Source organism: Canis lupus, chromosome 5, assembly GCF_003254725.2.
Source record: "Canis lupus dingo isolate Sandy chromosome 5, ASM325472v2, whole genome shotgun sequence".
NCBI classification, from domain to species: domain Eukaryota; kingdom Metazoa; phylum Chordata; class Mammalia; order Carnivora; family Canidae; genus Canis; species Canis lupus.
In genome coordinates this window covers 23,000,901-23,018,357 of record NC_064247.1, presented here as the reverse complement: position 1 = coordinate 23,018,357, position 17,457 = coordinate 23,000,901, and positions in this window count along the sequence as shown.

Below are 17,457 nucleotides of genomic sequence, written 5' to 3'. Positions count from 1 at the left end.
CCAAGTCAAAAATATTGAAGGCTCAGCTTAGGCAATGGCAGTAAGATTGGTGACAAGGCAGTGAGGGCAGGGGGAGACGGGAAAGGGTAGAGTGTCTAGAACTTGGTGAGGGTAACATCCTCACCGCTTAGGCGTGGCCTCCTGGTTATGTCAGTGCTCTTCCTGGAGGTGGAAAATAAGATGGAAGAAACAGGTCTTCCTATGAAGTATGGGATGGAGGACAGGAACAAGGGAGAAAAAATGTAGAGTTTGCATTTGTACCTCTGGCATTTGAGGTGTCTCTGGGACATCCAAGAGGAGACATTCAGGAATAGCGTCTCCAGCTGACGATTTAGTTTTGCAAGGCCATACCACACAGATGGCAATGGAAGCCCCAAGTATGAGTGAGGTCACCATGGGAGACAAGAGGATCAAGGACAGAGCCTTGGATGACAGCAGTCAGTGGTAGGTGGAGAAAGAGAAGCTCCCCTAGGAAGAAAGGACAGTGTGCACGTGTACTCCCAGGAGCTGGTGCTTGGGTCTTCCTCTTCTCCCTCCTTTGGTCCCTGCTTTCTGTCTTAGACTCTGAGACATCCTGGGTTCAATGACACTACTTCCAAGGACACATCTCATTTGCCAATCATCCTTTCTCACTTCCATCATCCTGTCAACACTCCGATCCCCCCCCCCCCCGACCACACACACACACACACACACACACACACACACAGGTTCTAGCTTATCTGATAAGTTAAATTATAAGTAGACCCCAAACCAATGGTGTAATATAAGCAGGCACCCGAGGTAAGCAGGCTGGTAGCAATCTGCTCAGCTGACTGCCCTTCCCAGGATGCTTGAAATCTCATTTAGTTCTCCCATGTGCATTCCCAGACCTTGATAAAGGCACATGAAAATGCAGAGATGACAAGAACAGAAAGCAGCAAATGGAATGTAAAATAGCACTACAACCCCCATTCCACCCCCTCTTCCAGCAGGAGGAAAGAACCTGAGGAGAAATTGAGGAGGTGGGAAGATACTTTCAGGCAGAAGATGATTCTTCAGACACAGGGAGCCTGGTAATCTGTTGTTCCCACTGGGTATACAGTGCCATCCTGTTTTTCCTGCAAAGCAATAAGATTTTAAAAAATATTATCACTAGCATGACCTACCAATCCACATACATGTGTGGGGCACTCAAGATTCTCAGGTAGAACTACACTGATATGAAACACATCTAAATGTTCAGAAGTACCATGATTTGAGAAGTAGACTCCAGATGGCACCAGGTGTTCTGGCTACTGAATCAGAAAGTTTATTTAGTGCCTTCTTCTGAAAATATGGGAATGGAGCATTGTCACTAGAAGTCTCAGGGGATGACTTGCTCTCCCACTCAGATGGGAGCCAGATCTTTCTTGCAGCTCCCTCATGTTCTTTAAAACTGTTTAGTATGAAAGAGAGAGAAGACTGAACTTACAACCAGCACTGTGCACATGCGACCTTTGGTCTACTTCATCTATGGGCCCTGTTATCTACAGCAGCTTCTCATCTGTTGGTCCTTCTTGTGAATATGATTTCAAATTGCTGCCTGGGTGAGATAGTTGTGTGGACTCTTCTTTCTCCAAATGCATCCCTATACCTAAGCCTCTGGGTGTATATCAGGAAGCTGGCTCAGTGCTGGCATGTAGTGTGCACTTGAGAGATGGTAACTGTCATCACACATTCCTGTAGCATACACTACACACACAGGATTCTCTTTTTCCTGAACTCCTATTTCAAAACCTTGCATACATGTAGGACATATAGATTCTCAATAATCTATGTGGACAGTTGAGATGTGTCAACACCACCAGGCAAGATGTTTGAACTTGACCAAAGCTTGCAGATGATTACTGCCTCTTCCAGTCATCATAGGGATCCTGGCTGCCACTCATGGAGGCTGCTGCTGGAAATGTCACTAAAACAACTGGGCATCAGCTCTAAGAAGGAGCAACTAAGACTACAGAGATATTGGTGTATAGCTCTTCTAGATTCTACTGGTTCTAGGGAGAGGCAAGGTAAATTGCACATGCAGGTGACTGAGCACATATTTGGAAAACTGGGAAGAGATTATCAACTATTTATTACCTTCCAAGATGTTCTCCTTCCTTCCTTCCTTCCTTCCTTCCTTCCTTCCTTCCTTCCTTCCTTCCTTCCTTCTTTCCTTCCTTCCTTCCCTTCTTCCTTTCACATTCCACAGTGTGCCTAATATGGTACCGGGCTCTCACTATTCTAGGTATTGGGAATGTGAGACTTAACACAAACCAGATCCTGCTCTCAAGGAACTTACATTTTGGGGTAAAAGGAGATAACAACAAACAATTGTGCCAATGAACAAGCTTATTTTGGATGGCAGTAAGTGCAATGAAAACAAGGAAACAGATAAAGAGGCAGAAGACAACTAGAGTAGAGGGGGTGGAAGGAGAGTTTCTCTGAAGGCCTGACATTTATACTGAGACCCGGATAATAAGCTCCAGCCATATTGCTGGTTGGACAGAACTTTGGACTTCATTCTAATTAGAAGGCACTAAAGGGCCTTAAGGAAAAGAATGATATAATCTTAATCTATGTTGTTTAAGATAAATTCTTGCAGGTGGTTATATAATATTAATTATATATTAAGATATATAATCTTGATCTATGTTGTTTAAGATAAATTCTTGCAGAATGGAATGAAACAAACCAATCTCATCACTTCATACTCACTCCTATTGTGGGATTTAAAAGTAATTCAGTGGAACCTTCAATCAGGCACTTGGCTATCGCCAAGGCTCATTGTCAACTGCAAAGTACAACGTTAGGTTCCTGCAGCAAAGTTTTAAGAGAATGTGAAATAGGTACTAAGACAACACCAGGAGAATTTTGATGGTGCACATTCTAGCATGTCATTTTTTTTAAGTTCTCCCTTGTGGCCTCGCCTACACTTTAACTCCCACAGTACAGATAGTCTCAACCCTAAACTTCCTTATGCCACTCAATCTTGACTATAAACTAGAGTTTCTCAGGGATCCTTTAAAGGTTCATGTCCAGGCCTCACTGCGACCAGATCCATGGAATTAGAATCTTAGGGGTGATTCCCAGGCTTTGGTGTTTTTTGAAGTCTCCCTGGGAGATTCCCTTGGGCAGCAAAGGCAACCACTGCCTCACAAAAATGAGCATTTGAGAGCATCTGTTGGTGATGACAAGTGACATGAGACCACAAAAAATGTGCACTCCTGCTGCTGTGTCCCTGAAGGGCCCAAGAAAAACGCAACGATGTGCTTCTAGCTGCTGGGCAAAGCATTCTAAAGCCTGATGAATGCACACAAGCTCATGCAGGGGGCCACTGTGCAGTTAGCAGCACATTGCTCTACAGTGGGGTGCCCAGATTTGCAAATGAGACTAGAGGACATATTGCCTCTTTAGAAGGAACTTTTGGGACCTTGACAAACTCTATTTAAAAATAATAAATGAAACAAAGGATGATTTCATCCAAATAGGGTGCCTGTGCAAGTAGCACCATAAAGATAGATGCCACCCCTGCTCTGAAGTGCCTGACATCCTACAGAGCTCAAAATGTAAAAGCTAACACATCTTGTCAAGCTCTAAAATAAGGGAGGCAGCTTTCCCACTTTCCTATTTAGTTTTTCTACATTTGTTATGCTTAGCTGCTAGGTTAAAACAAAAAGGAAAAAAGAAAAGATTGGGGAAAAAAGAAAAAGCAAAGCTGTAGCAGAGTGAGGAGGGGTGGCATTTAGTGAAGTGGCATAATGCAATCAAGCAATTTTCACTGGTTTCCGTGGTGGTGGTTTGTTTTGGTTTACTTTCTGATGAAACAGGACCATGGACAGAGGGAAGACAATGCTACAGAATCCTAAAACACTTTATTATAGTCTTTCCAACACGCATTAGCACTTAATTATATTCTGCTTTATATTATTTGATAGTATTTCAGATGTGTTAATCTTGTTAAATCTGGTAAGCTTCTTGAGAACATATTTCTTCCGTGATTTAACAGCACCTGTTCACAGGTATGCGTTGCCTAGTGATTGTTGATTCCATATTGAACAGGCCAGGTAACGCTTGTATCTATTTTTGTCTTACTTATCTCCACCCTACACATAACCCGTAACTCTTCACCTTTGTGTGTGTGTGTGTGTGTGTGTGTGTGTGTGTGTGTGGAGGGAGGAGAGATTAAGTCTCTAAGGAAAGCCCAAGGCTCTATATGTACACACACTAGTAACCAGGGAACCTCAGTGTAGGTTGCCAGGGGTCTCAGTAAATAATGGCACTGTTTTTGAGTGTGCTTACAGTGATATGCTAAGTAGCTTAGAGCTAAGTTTCCTGAGTTAAGACCCAGACATCGGCAAGAAGGGGAATGGATCCCACATCAAGGGATGGTTGCTGAGTCAGCACCCTAACTTGCAATGGACCATAAAGCTCCTGGGGAGACAAGTCAGAGAGGTCAATGGATGAATTCGCCCACACAATTTTTCAGTGCTGATCTACGTCCCTCAATAGGAGCAAATATAATCTAAAAAAAGAGCAAGGCAACCTTCCAAGGGCAAAAAGTGTTGTACTAATTAGTAGCCTGGGGTGGGGAGCAGGAGCAGCAAGCATCACTGCTCAAATACATTGGAGAGGAGATTCTTCAGACCTCTCAAGAAACAGCATGAATGGTGCCCCTGCAATTGTCTAGCATGGACACCCTCCCCAGGACCTTCTAAGAAGCAAGGGAACCATGGAGTTGTGTCCTTCCTGATTATACACATATGTATGGAAGATGAAAATAAAAATCTATCACCAAAAAAATAATTAAAAAATAAAAATTAAAATCTACCACCAACTCAGGAACCTGGAATCCTGCTGAGTCCTGGAGCTTGGGAATCCATGAGCCTGTTTTCTACTACTCCTGCTGTCTAAGATAGAAGAATCATAATCACTGTCCTCACTAAAGAATACACTAAAGAACAATATAATTTCTGGAACCCCTCTGTAATCATTGGAATCTCCAAAGGAGGGGCATTGAAACCTTTCTTTATATAAGATTCCCCAGATGATACTGATGGTATGTGACTGGTTTGGAAACCACTATTTTATATTTACCAATATTTATATATATAATTTACACAGCCCACTAGCAAACATTTGCCACTGACTATTTTATAACTATTAAGAAAGTCCTCAGTCATTAATTAGAAGGCTTTGGTATCATTGTCAGGAAGGAAAGAGCCTATTAGTGAGGAATCTCTAATTTCGATACAGGACAAGAGCTCGTTGGTAAAGAAGGAGTAGACCTGGTATGTTCTATTCTTCTCCATTGAATTCCCCAGCATGGATCCCATACTGATGCCATGTGTTAGATCCAAATTAATAGAATTAAAATAACCTACTCTTGTGACACTTGGGTGGCCTAGTCCTTTAAGCATCCAACTCTTGATTTTGGCTCAGATCTGATCTCAGGGTTTTGAGATCAGGCCCTGCATCAGGCTCCATGCTGAGCAGAGATCCTGCTTAAGATTCACTCTCTCCCTTTCCCTTTGCCCCTCCCTACCCTTTCTCTCTCTAAAAAATAAAATAATAAAATAATCTACTCTTGTCTCAGATGGGTCATAAAATAATAGGCTCCATTGGCTTCTTCTAAATGTTTTTCCCTTTAAATATCTTTACATAGGACTAAATCCCACTGCCATCTTCCAAACATTCTGGAAACTATATGTAGGGGTTGGCAATCTCTATAAGCCTACTGGAAAGTGGAAAGAGTAGTAAAGGTTGGGGCTAGAAAGTAAAAAAAAAAAAAAAAAAAAAAAAAAAGGGAAAAAGGAGACCAATGGAGTTTTCTATCAGCAGCATAGTAAGGTTTGGTAGTAGGAGGCCAGGAAAGATCAAAACTGATACTGACAAGGTATGTGAAATGTGGTGTGCTTTGTGAAAGTGAGATCAGGACACCAGCTGAGGTCTGGCTGTATCTTGTTCTTCTCTCCTTAGATAGCACCTTGTCCACAGCTCTGTTGCTACCTTTCTAACGTTGAGTTATGGGTCATGTCTCTCTTCCTCTGTTAGGTTGTAAATTTATTGATCTCAGGCAACTTGTATTCTTCTTATGATTTCTAGTCTTTTACAGGATTCCTGGTATGTAATCAGCTCTCAATAAATGCTGAGTGAATGCGTAAGGCATCCAAGGCCTTGCGGGCATTATCTATGCAATGGTCTTGCAGTTGTTCTATGAGTTAATAAGGTCAAAGTCTTTAGAGGTCCGTGGAATAAATATTTGAAATTTATCCATAAGAGTTTATTAAGCTATGTGTTGCTCCTGTTCTCATTACTTTGTTTGGTTCTTTAGTAAAGCTATGCTTTTTCATGGGGACTCCAGACACTGTGCCATGGCTCCTCACTGTAGCCACACTTCTCAGGTTTAGGGTTTGCTGATGAACTCACCACTCTTCATATACAAGATGTAGGGTAAAAGGATGTACCTGTGGGTATCTGTAACTGGTTCTGCTAATAATTGTTTTCCTTTTCCCATTATTGTTTGACATTTTAGAAGCCAAACACTGTTCCACACTCTATTAGCCTCTTGTATGGGGCTGGGACAAAGAGAACATAAATATAGAAAAACATAGAAGACTGAAATGGTTCACCTAAGATGATAACTTTAGCTCATCCACCTGTTGACACCTGGAAATGAAGGGCCAATCACTTACCCAGAGAGATAAAGACAAAGCCAGGGATAGAGCAGGCCTGCCCAGGTATGTTGTACATTCCACAACTGGTAAGTTGTCCTTTGTCCCAGATATTGTCAATTGGTACTGTATCAGTCAGCTATTGCTGCTTAATAAAGAACCACTAAATTTCAGTGGCATACAACATTAAGGTGTTGGTTTCACTCACATGTGTGTGATATAGGTTGGGCTTGCCTTAGTGGCTGTAAGCTGCCCACTGGGCCCCCATCTGCCTATATATCTCATCCTCCTTACACTAATGGCTGCTCAGGGGAAATTTTATTCATGGCAATGGCAGAGGAACAGGAGGGCCCACTCAATAAAGAAAGAACATTTCAGCTCCTGCTTATAAAATTGACTGGCATCTCATTGGCCAAAGCAGATCACATGCCCAAGCCCAAAGTTAAAGGATGGTGAAGTATATCCTTCCTATGGATGTGACAGAGGAGGAAGTAAATACTTTTGAATGACAGTTACATGTCCACAAGCAGAGCCCTAGTCTGATGCATTTCAAGAGTAATGGAGATAATTATGCTATGAAAGGTCAAGGATGGGTGATGTTTGTATCATTAAGTCTCAGATGTCTTGACTTCTATATACTACTGGTAGGACAGCAAATTAATACAATCTTTTTATGCTATACATTAGCATTTCTTACTTATTGACATCTAAGAATTGTTCTGAGAAGTGTAGAAATATTTTTACATAAAGTCCTCTATCTCATTTTCATATTAATGAAGTACTAGAAACACATACAGGAGATTGGATGAATAAAATATGGCACATTCAGATGATGGAATATCTGTGCTATGTTACAGTGATGGTACAGAAGAATATTTAATGACATAAGACAGTACTGCCAATATACTTGCTTAATGAAAACTAGCATATTATAAAACAGTGGGTGTAATGCGATCCTAATTTTGTTTTTAGATCATGTAGGTATAGGTATTCATGTTAAGATTCTGAAGAGATATAAAAAATATATAATAATAATTATTTTGGGTGAAGATAGTTTTCCTCTGAAATTCATCCTTCCTTCTTAGCAATAAAGCAAGAAGAGCTTATCCAGCTGCCTGTGACTAGGAGGGGCCGTGTGATTTAGTTCTTGAAAATGGAATATAAGTAGAAGTAATATTTGTCCAAAAATTCTTGCACAAGTGTTCTTTCTTCTCTTCGTGAGGACTGGAGTAGTGACGGCTAGAGTAAACTTGGAAACCACATTAAAGATGACAGAACCACTATCTCACTTGGAATGTTCTCAGAATTCTCTTTTTTTTTTTTTTTTTTTTGAGAGAGAGAGAGAGTAGTACACTTTGAGAGGGGTGGCAGGGGGAGGGGCAGAGGAAGAAGAAAAGAGAGAATCTTAAGCAGGCTCTACACCCAGTGCAGAGCCCAAGTCAGGGCTGGATCTCACCACCCTAAGATCATGATCTGAACCGAAATCAAGACTGGGACACTTAACAGACTGAGCCTCCCAGGAGCCCCCCTCCTCAAAATTCTTATATGAAAGGGAAATTAATTTTTATAATCTGTAATTCACTCAGGTTTAGAATGACTTTATTGTAGCAACAAACATAAACTCTGATACTGTAGGCTTACAATAAAACTATGTAAAACTATTTTACATAGTTTTATTCCATTTTCCAAAATTTCTTTTTTTGGAGTAGAGTATCATGTAATTAACACAAGAAATTCTATTATTTTTCAAACTCTAAGACTTTCTCAAAATAATGAATCACAAATGTTTTGAGTGAGGGTCTTGTGTTTTTCCTTCTTCATTCTGGTTAAATTTATGGGGCAGGAAAGCAACAGTGATTTCTACTGCCTGCCATGTCTGGTATCTTCCTCATTGTTTTGAAGTCTTTTTCAACCAAGAAAGTTTGGAATTAGAACATAGGTTTGGGGACTTGGGCCAGACTGGACTTGCAATTCCTTCTGAGGCTTGGGGTACATTACCTAACTTCTCCGAGTCTTAGTTCTTGTCTTCTGCAGAACTTGCAAGCTTACTGTGCGAATTAAATCTATGTGTGAGGGGATAGAACCCACTGCAGGGCACAGGATTATGAAAGCTCTCACGAAATGGAAGTTTCCTTTACTTATTTTCCTCCATTTACAAAAATTTGACAATTTAGACCAAACACTTGATATTGAGGAATGTGTGAAACATACAATTTTGTCTTCTTGAGCTCACACTTTGACCTCTCATCGGAAATTTCACACTCCCCTGTAAAGGAGAATTATAGCATTACATGACTGAATATGCCCCTGAGCTCCTCTTCTCTGCTCCTTTTCCCATTAGGCAGCTGGCCAGTCGAGTTAGAGAGGGAGCGTGCTGACAGGCTTTCAAGGTTAGCACATCCCTCCACCCTCTCTCTGGCTTGTATTTTGCAAAATATTGCTGAGGCAGAGAATTGTGTTGCTCTCGGCAGAAATTAGAGCCTACTTTGTGTAAACACAATTAAAAAGTAAGGTGGAGGGGGAGACGCAAACAGGAAAAAGCCACGGTCTGCAAAAGCACTGTATGGAAATTTCATTGCATGTGTTTTCCGAAAAGACTAGAAATAACAACATGCATAATCATGAAGCTCAAATTAAACTCACTAACTCCTACAGCCACTCGTAACCTTTCCTTCATGCTGTACCACTCCTCTCTCATTAAATTAGAGTATTAAATCTACTTTAAATCTTATATTTGATATTCATGGGCAAAAAAAAAAAAAAACGAGAGAGAGAGAGAGAGAGAAACACACATACAAAATAGTTCTAGGTGGTGAACCTTTAATGAAATATTTAAAGACCTCAGCTCCTGTGCCTATTTTTCTCCATGTTAAATACATGTTCACACTCTCTCTCCTCTCCTTCCTCTTTTCCTCCTTCCCTCCCTCCCTCTCTTTCCCCCTCCCTCCTTCTCCCTCTTTCTCACCTTCTCTTCCTACCTCTTTGCTTCCCTCCCTCCTCAGATATGGCCTTTTCTTCACCTCTCTTGACTCATCTCTTCCCAATTACTATGATTCTTTGGTCTTGTCTTCTCCTTAATTTTTTTTCTGTGTTGTACATCCCACATTTCTGATCTTATCAAGACGAACGTGATGAGGCTGTCAGAGCAGATGTGTTCACATACTGTTCTCTTAAACTGCCACCTTGCATTTCAGCAGCCACTCGTATGAATGTGACCCTTACGTAAACTCCCCAAAATAGCTCTCATGGAAGAAACAAAATCAGGATCTAAAGAGTAGATGGGTTTTATGTATATATATTTGCCAATATCTGGCTTGGAGCAATAATCATAATTCTGCATGGGATGCCTTTCTCTCGGGGAGCATTTAAGTTCTTGTGCCAGACACAAAACACTGAAACCAGTACAATGAATGTCTAAAACCATAGCCTCCACTTCATGGCTTTGGACTCCATCTGTTTCACTGCACTACTTGCAAAGCCACTGTTCCCTGGAGCAAATGGAGTAGTCAGAGACGAAATCTGGGAGCCAGGTGTCAGGTTAGGATTTCACCAGGGTTCAAGGTCAGGAACTATAACAAATATTCACAGGAAGACCCCCCATTGTTATTCCACGGTGGGACAGTGAAGGGAAACCAAAGAGAGGAGCAGGCATCCGGAAGGAGGTGACTCACATGCTGTGCAAGACTCTGGCACCTCAGCAGGGTCGGCCTGGGCTTCTGAGGAGCAATCAGTGCGTCTTATGACACTGTGAGAGGTCAGAGGAGTTGCAGAGTCCTGTCATTTGCAGGGAAATAGGAGGGAAGAATCAGGAGAATAAGACTATCCCCCAAAAGAAGCAGAGTGCTGACAAATGGATGGTAATGCTAATTAATAATATCTCTACCAATATGGTGAGCTTACCTCAGGCTATGCATTATCTTAAATGTATTTCATACATTCATTTAAATGTAGGAAGAATCACCTGCCCATCAGAAAAAAAAAAAAAAAAAGAGGTTTAAAAATTAGAATTTGGTGAATCCTGTGAGAACCAGGACAAAAGATCTTCAGCCCCGATTTACCGAAACGCACTTTTAGCAGCTAAATGTAAACTATTAGACAAATAGGTGTTTTGTCTTTGGGCTGATTCTTTCTTGAGTAAATACATGTACAAATTGCAAACAATTGCAAGCTTATCACATGAGCATTGGTCTCAGCAGTGCATGCACATCAGCTCCTTCAATCTTCACAGGAGATTTGAAAAGCAGGTATCTCCCAAGGACACTGGGGCCTCAGCAGTTTTGAGAACTTCCCCATGACAATGTAGCCAGGAAATGGCTGAAGTAGAATTCAAATCCAGACCAATGTTCCCCACAGGCTCTGCCCTTTAATGGCTGCAATATATGATCTCTGGTCTTTTCTTTTCTGCTCCCATCTGGAGCCTCACTGTTAGCAATAATTCCCCTTCACCCTCATCAGCAACTCTATGTTCATATTACTGTACCAGAGACCATGAAATAAATTTTCAATTATTTTCATCAGGACAGAACTCCTGAAGTTCTTCTCCTAAGGCCCAATTTGACACCACCTTAAACAGAGAATAAGCATACAACACTCTTTTACCAATATATCCACACTTCATATTAGATCAAACTCCCTCGATGCCAAATGCTTAATGCAAACTCAGATAGCTCAGCTTTGTGTCATGTCAGCTTGCATTTCTTTAGCACCTGTCATCCTCATGGATAGCAGAGCAAATTACAGCCATGGACCTCTATATACATAGGTGTCTCTTCACCCCCCTGGGGACACACTTTCTCAAAGTCTTGAAGAATTGTCTGACTGTTCTAAAGAAGAATGAAAAAAAAATAGACTACATCCATATGAATCAGAATATCCATCGTACTATATATCCATTTAAAACAATAAATTTGAAGTTGTGAAATTTTATAACTCTATACAGCAATTTTTAATGCTGGGGGTGGGGGTAAGTGTAGCATTTACCATTACCTTCTTGAGTTGCAAAAAATATTTTCCTTGAAACGTGGCCCTGTGCTAACAGCCTCTCTCATTCTCTTTTCTGTATTAAAAACTCAAATGAAAAAAATAAAAAACAAAAAAAAATAAAAACTCAAATGTTCATTTGCTTAATGAGACTTGTGTCTCTCTCCTGTCCTGAATGCCACATGTTCCTTTTGAGTAATGATAGTGGTCCTCATCACAGACTAAAGGGGAAAATCTTCCCACCTGGGATACTCATTAATTTTTAAATTGCAAATAATTCAACACACTTTCAGCAACAGACGCTCTCCTCAATGACGCAATGAAGAAGTAGGAGTAAGAAGCATAAAAGATGAATAAGCTGTAATACTTGCTCTCAAGGATCTCCCACTGCAGCAAGAAAAATAGATATAGACCATCTTTACACATATTAGAGAGATATATTTACAATTTTTACAAAGTACTGTGGGGCACAAAAGAGGAAGCAATGACTTCTCCCTGGAGGTTATACAGGATAGCCAACAGAGGGGATGGCACAGCATTCTCTGACGATAACAGTGTTGGGAGAAAGGTCCCACTCCTCCTGCCCCCCCCCCTTAAGTCATGTTTCTGCACATCCTGTAAGGCACTGACTGCCCTTTTGCTCCAGACCATCTTTCCAGGGATGTTTGTATAGCAGGCACCCTTGGAAGACAGAGCTACTATTCCCCTCGTAGGCAAAGGGCAGATTTTATACTTCCCCAATAAAATAAAGATAATATCTCCCTTGGAGCAAAGAGCAGGGATGCTTGTAGCCTGTTTTACAAGAAGCATATTTGCTAAGTTTGGCAGGGTCAGGGGCTTTGGTTACAGCCATGCTGTAACGTCCACCTGGGCCCCTTGATGTCTGTCCCATTGGACTTGGAAGGGAGGAGTGGTGATACGAACATGACCCTCATGGTCTTTGCTCTGCTGTGAGTATTAAGGTTCTTGGTCTGTGATGCAGGAATCTTGTGTCTCTGACACCCATGGAACAGTAGTAGACTAACTTGTTAGCTAGGAGGGAAACTGAGTCTCAGATTCTTCTTACTTCCTTGCAAATAGCCTTTCTAAAGGCTAAATACTCGTCGAAGCACTGGGTATAGGTACAACAGCGCTCTGATGTAGGTACCAGTGTTTTCATCCCTATGTTACAAGAGAAGAGACTAAAAAACTGGAATTACATAAGCAGCAGAGATGGGCTAAGAATCTGCACCGTTCAGATGCAGAGCCCACAGACATTACTCCTGGGCGTCACTGTCTCTAGGGTTCAGAGCTCAGTGCATTCACTACACTGTTAATGGGCTAGAGTCGGGCAATGACTTGCAGTTTGGCTCCTTCCTAAGAAAATTCTGTTCACATTGCAAGGAATTGTGAAAGAGAGCCTTTAGAGAGCAGGAACTAGTGTCCATAATGTTTACACAGCCATGGCAATGGGATGGAGTTACCTAGGGAGTGTTCGGGTGGAGGGGAGCCACCAATAAAGGAAACCAACAAGGCAAAGCCTACAGATCAGAGGACACCAGGGAATGTGTGATGTTAGAATAGCCGAGATAGGAAAACACTTCAAGGTGAAGTAGTGTATGAGTCTAGAAAAGCGCCCTTTGCCTTGTGCAACATAAAGGTTGCTGTGATATCTATTGAGTCAGTTTTGGTGGCACGATGAAGACAGAAGCTAGAGCAGAACAGAGAAAGAGAAATTAGTTGTATGGACAACTTTTTCTAGAAATTTGGGCTGATTGGATGTTAAATAGAGGGATATGAGGACACTGTTAGGTTTCCTTGTATTTTTTTTAAATTAAGATGGGAAATACCAGAAGACATGGGAATGACACTGTGGAGATAGAAAGATCAATTATGTTTGAGAGGAAAGATAACCAAAGCACAAAAATTCTTGAGAAAGTGAGAGATGTTATGATCTCAGACAAACAGACAAAAAGTTCTAAAGAGAAGACTCATCTAAGATCTCTAGCTAGTTGATGACAATAAAGGGATTAGAACTCAGGCTTATACTTTTATTTTTTTCCTCAAAAGTAGGTTTTGGTTTTTTTTTAACTGCTTTTCCATCCCAGTATTCACCAGAGAGGGAAAGAGAAAGAAGCAGTATGGTTTTGTGACAACGACATTGCTCAAATTAGATTTCACTGGTAAAACACAAACAGTTTTTCAGAGAATACTCTTGGAAAATACAAATCTAATTAAGGGAAGAGATGTAATCCATGCCAGGGGTCACTACAGTTCGACATGGGTATTTTTATTCCTCCATTTGCATGGTTTAGTGATTCAGATGAGTGGAGCCAAGAGAAGCCTTGTAGTGATAGTCAGGCCTCTCTTGCCTGACACAATTTCCCAACGAATTAATCTCCAGAAAGCTGGAAACTTCAGTTGTTTTGCATTATTTTCTGTTAGTATCCCTTCTCATTTCTGGGGCCTTTCTTCACTTGGTGCCTACTCTTCCCACCTTCTGTCTGCAGCTGATTCTTAAAATCAGAAGATGACCACCAGAAATAAAGAATGTGGAAGACAGCACCCATCTTATCCAGGACCACAGATAAAATATCACACACATTGTTTTTCATTTAATTTTACTAAGTATATTATCATGCAACAAACTTTTACTGGGTGTGGATTCTGGTCCAACGAACTAAGCTGGGTTGCCTTCACTCTACATCTGGAAGTTATGTTTTAATGAGAGCACAAAAATAAGATGCAACATTAAGGGGTGCCTGAGTGGCTCATTTGGTGAAGTATCTGCTTCCAGCTCAGGGCATGATCCTGGGGTCCCCTCATCGAGCCCCACATCAGGCTACCTGTTCATCAGGGAGTCTACTTTGCCCTCTACCTCACCTTCCATTCCTGTTCTCTGTCTCACTCACTCTCTCACTCACTCTCTCTCTAATAAATAAATAAACAAAATTTTCAAAAAAAAATTGTTAAATGCTTTTAAAAATACAACATTAAAAACAAAGCATCTTACACAAGGGAGAATGAACTCTGTTCATTTATTCTGACAAGTGTGATGGAGTTTTAATTGCAAAAATACTTAACAGCACACAGATAAACTTACTGTTGTACATTATGTAAAATTAATGGAAGAATTATAGTGAGAGCTCTCGCTGAGACTGCTGGCAGCTTAATCCTTGTAATTTTTGTAAAGAGGGAGACAGCATGAGGTAGGGGTGCATGTGTGTGTACGTGCACACATGCGTGTGTATAATACCACAAAATCTTGTCCTGGCATGTAAAATGGAGATGGCTTTTCATTTCCATACTTCGCTATATACACTTACTTAGGTTTTCAGTTTAACCATATATATATATGGTTTTGTAGGTAGTACTCAGACTTTGTTTACACTTTGGGTCTTCAAGATGATAGTACTTTATTGATGACAAGAAATCTGGCTTGATACTCAATTTGTTATTTCCCTCTTAACCATCTCTTGGAGAGTGTTCTGTATACACAATTCACTCAAATGCAGCTGCTGGAGCCAGAGTCTGGAATGAGAGCAGCAAAGGCAGAGGTAGAAAGTTGGGAAGCTGGTGTGTTGACATGCACACAAGTCAGCTCCTACCATAAAGGGCTAACTCATACAGCACTGCCCTAATGCTAATGGGGAAGGACTATGTGTGCGTAAATTTGGGGACATAAGAAAGACGGAGAATCTCCAGTGTAGAGAATTAAGCAATAATATTTAGAGGTTGTCCACAGACGAAAATAATTAAACATGGCTTCTTGGATTTTTTTTTTCCCTGCAGGCTCCAGAAAGGTTTTTGGAAGGTAATATACATTCTAAAATATATTTTTAGACTAGTTACTGAATTAAATGGTGCTCTTTAAAGTCTTTGGCATTTGCTTAGTGTGACTTTTCCCAGAGACATAAGAAATTGGGATGATTAATCCACAAGAACAGACATAACCCTGGCAAGTTTAAATTCTCCTAAAAAGAAGGAAAATTGCATATTGCCTCATGCCAACACAAAGCTTTGTCCAGAGTTAAATAAAAATTGAATAAGATTGTAGTGATCCTAGAATTTGGGTCCAAATGTAAATTCTATTATAAATATTGACTGTATTAATCTACAGCTCAGAGGTTGGTAGTTTTGATTCTCTACTGTCTGTATTTCTAGAATAGCATCTGTTCAACCATTGGAACCAGAATAATTGCATTGAGGTAGTCATCATTTCAGAATAAAACCTTACACTTTTAAATTATCAAATATTGAAAGTGAGAGGAAAATTGAACACAATCTGTACCTTATCATGCTGTTTTAATAGGATCAGCTCCAATTATGGCCGTTAGCAGTATCATCTCCAATTCATAAAAGATGCCCGTGCCTCTTACCCACTACTGATTTCCACATGCTACCTTGTCTAGTAATGATTTTATTAATCGGTTACTCCACTTGTGAATAGACACAAGTCACCTGGGCTTAAGACAAACCTTACCACATTAACCCAGAAGTAATTTCTCTAATTGAGAAACTAAGCAGGATTTAAAACCCATGTTTTACCTATATTTGGCCTTTAAACTAACCTAGCACTTTTCCAAATATTTTTAAGTTTGGAAGAGAAATCAAGCAGACATAGTTAAATATGTACACCTGGGCCATCTATTATTTTTCAAAAGGTCTCTGGGAAAGCTCTTTAGAATTTTGGACCCCCTGGCAATTATTTCTGATGCAATACTTAGACTGTATTCTCAACAGGAGAAAACACACACACACAAACACACACACACACACACGGCATTTTGTGCTAGTGACTTTGCTGTTAAATTTAAGCCAATTTTTTAAAAGCCACTGAACTGTCGACAAATTAGTGTCTCTTCACAAATCTCTGTGACTTGTTCTAATGGATTTGACATTCCATAACACATATAGCACTATATCAGCATTCTGCAAGGAGGTCATTCATAAAATTGAAAAATGGAAAGTGTCTGGGCATTGATCATAATAATCCCACGAGGAGCAATTTGCAAGCAAGATATTACTTCCTCTCACACAGAATAAGTGGATAACTTGTAGGCTGCCATCTGCTCACAATTATATCATAAATAATTAAATATTCAATGAATCTTGGCTTAAATAAAAATGCAAGAATACTTTGTACTTTGCCAGAGAGGGCAGATAAGTTTCATCTTACATACAAATGCCAATCGATTGACAGTGGTGGATCAGAGTGTTGTGCTAAGGAAGATTCTGAGGTCACAACTAGGTTCCAGAGGAAAGTCTGCTCTGATAGACTAGTGGCATCTGCAATGAACACAGTAGGGTCATGTGTCAGGAATGCATTATCCCTGGATAAACCCTCGCAGGCGATTACGATGACATATGTTAAGTGATTACTTGCAGTTTCCACACCAGCAAAGCAAAACCAAAAGAGACACTATTGGCAGTTTTTCAAATAAACAGTCAAGTGAAGATTGATTATCAATATCCATACTGACTGCTAGACCAGATCCAAATTTACCTGGGAATATGCAGACCTCCAATTCACTGCTTAAGCAAGTCATAGAAAAAGGAATAAATCACCATGTTTTAATCATTTGTCCCTGGGATTTATGTGACATTTCCTTAGTCCATCAGCTGTGTTTGATCTAAAAATTAAATAAACCTTGTCTTCAAAATTTTGCTATAAGGTCTATACTCAGGCTAATAAGTGCCATGAATAATATTCACGTGAGAGGGGATGAATAGATAGATAAGCCCCAAATAGAGAAATCACTCAAGTTTGTGTGGGTGTGAGCCCCATGCAAGACCTAGAAGAAATGCTAAAGTTTATTAA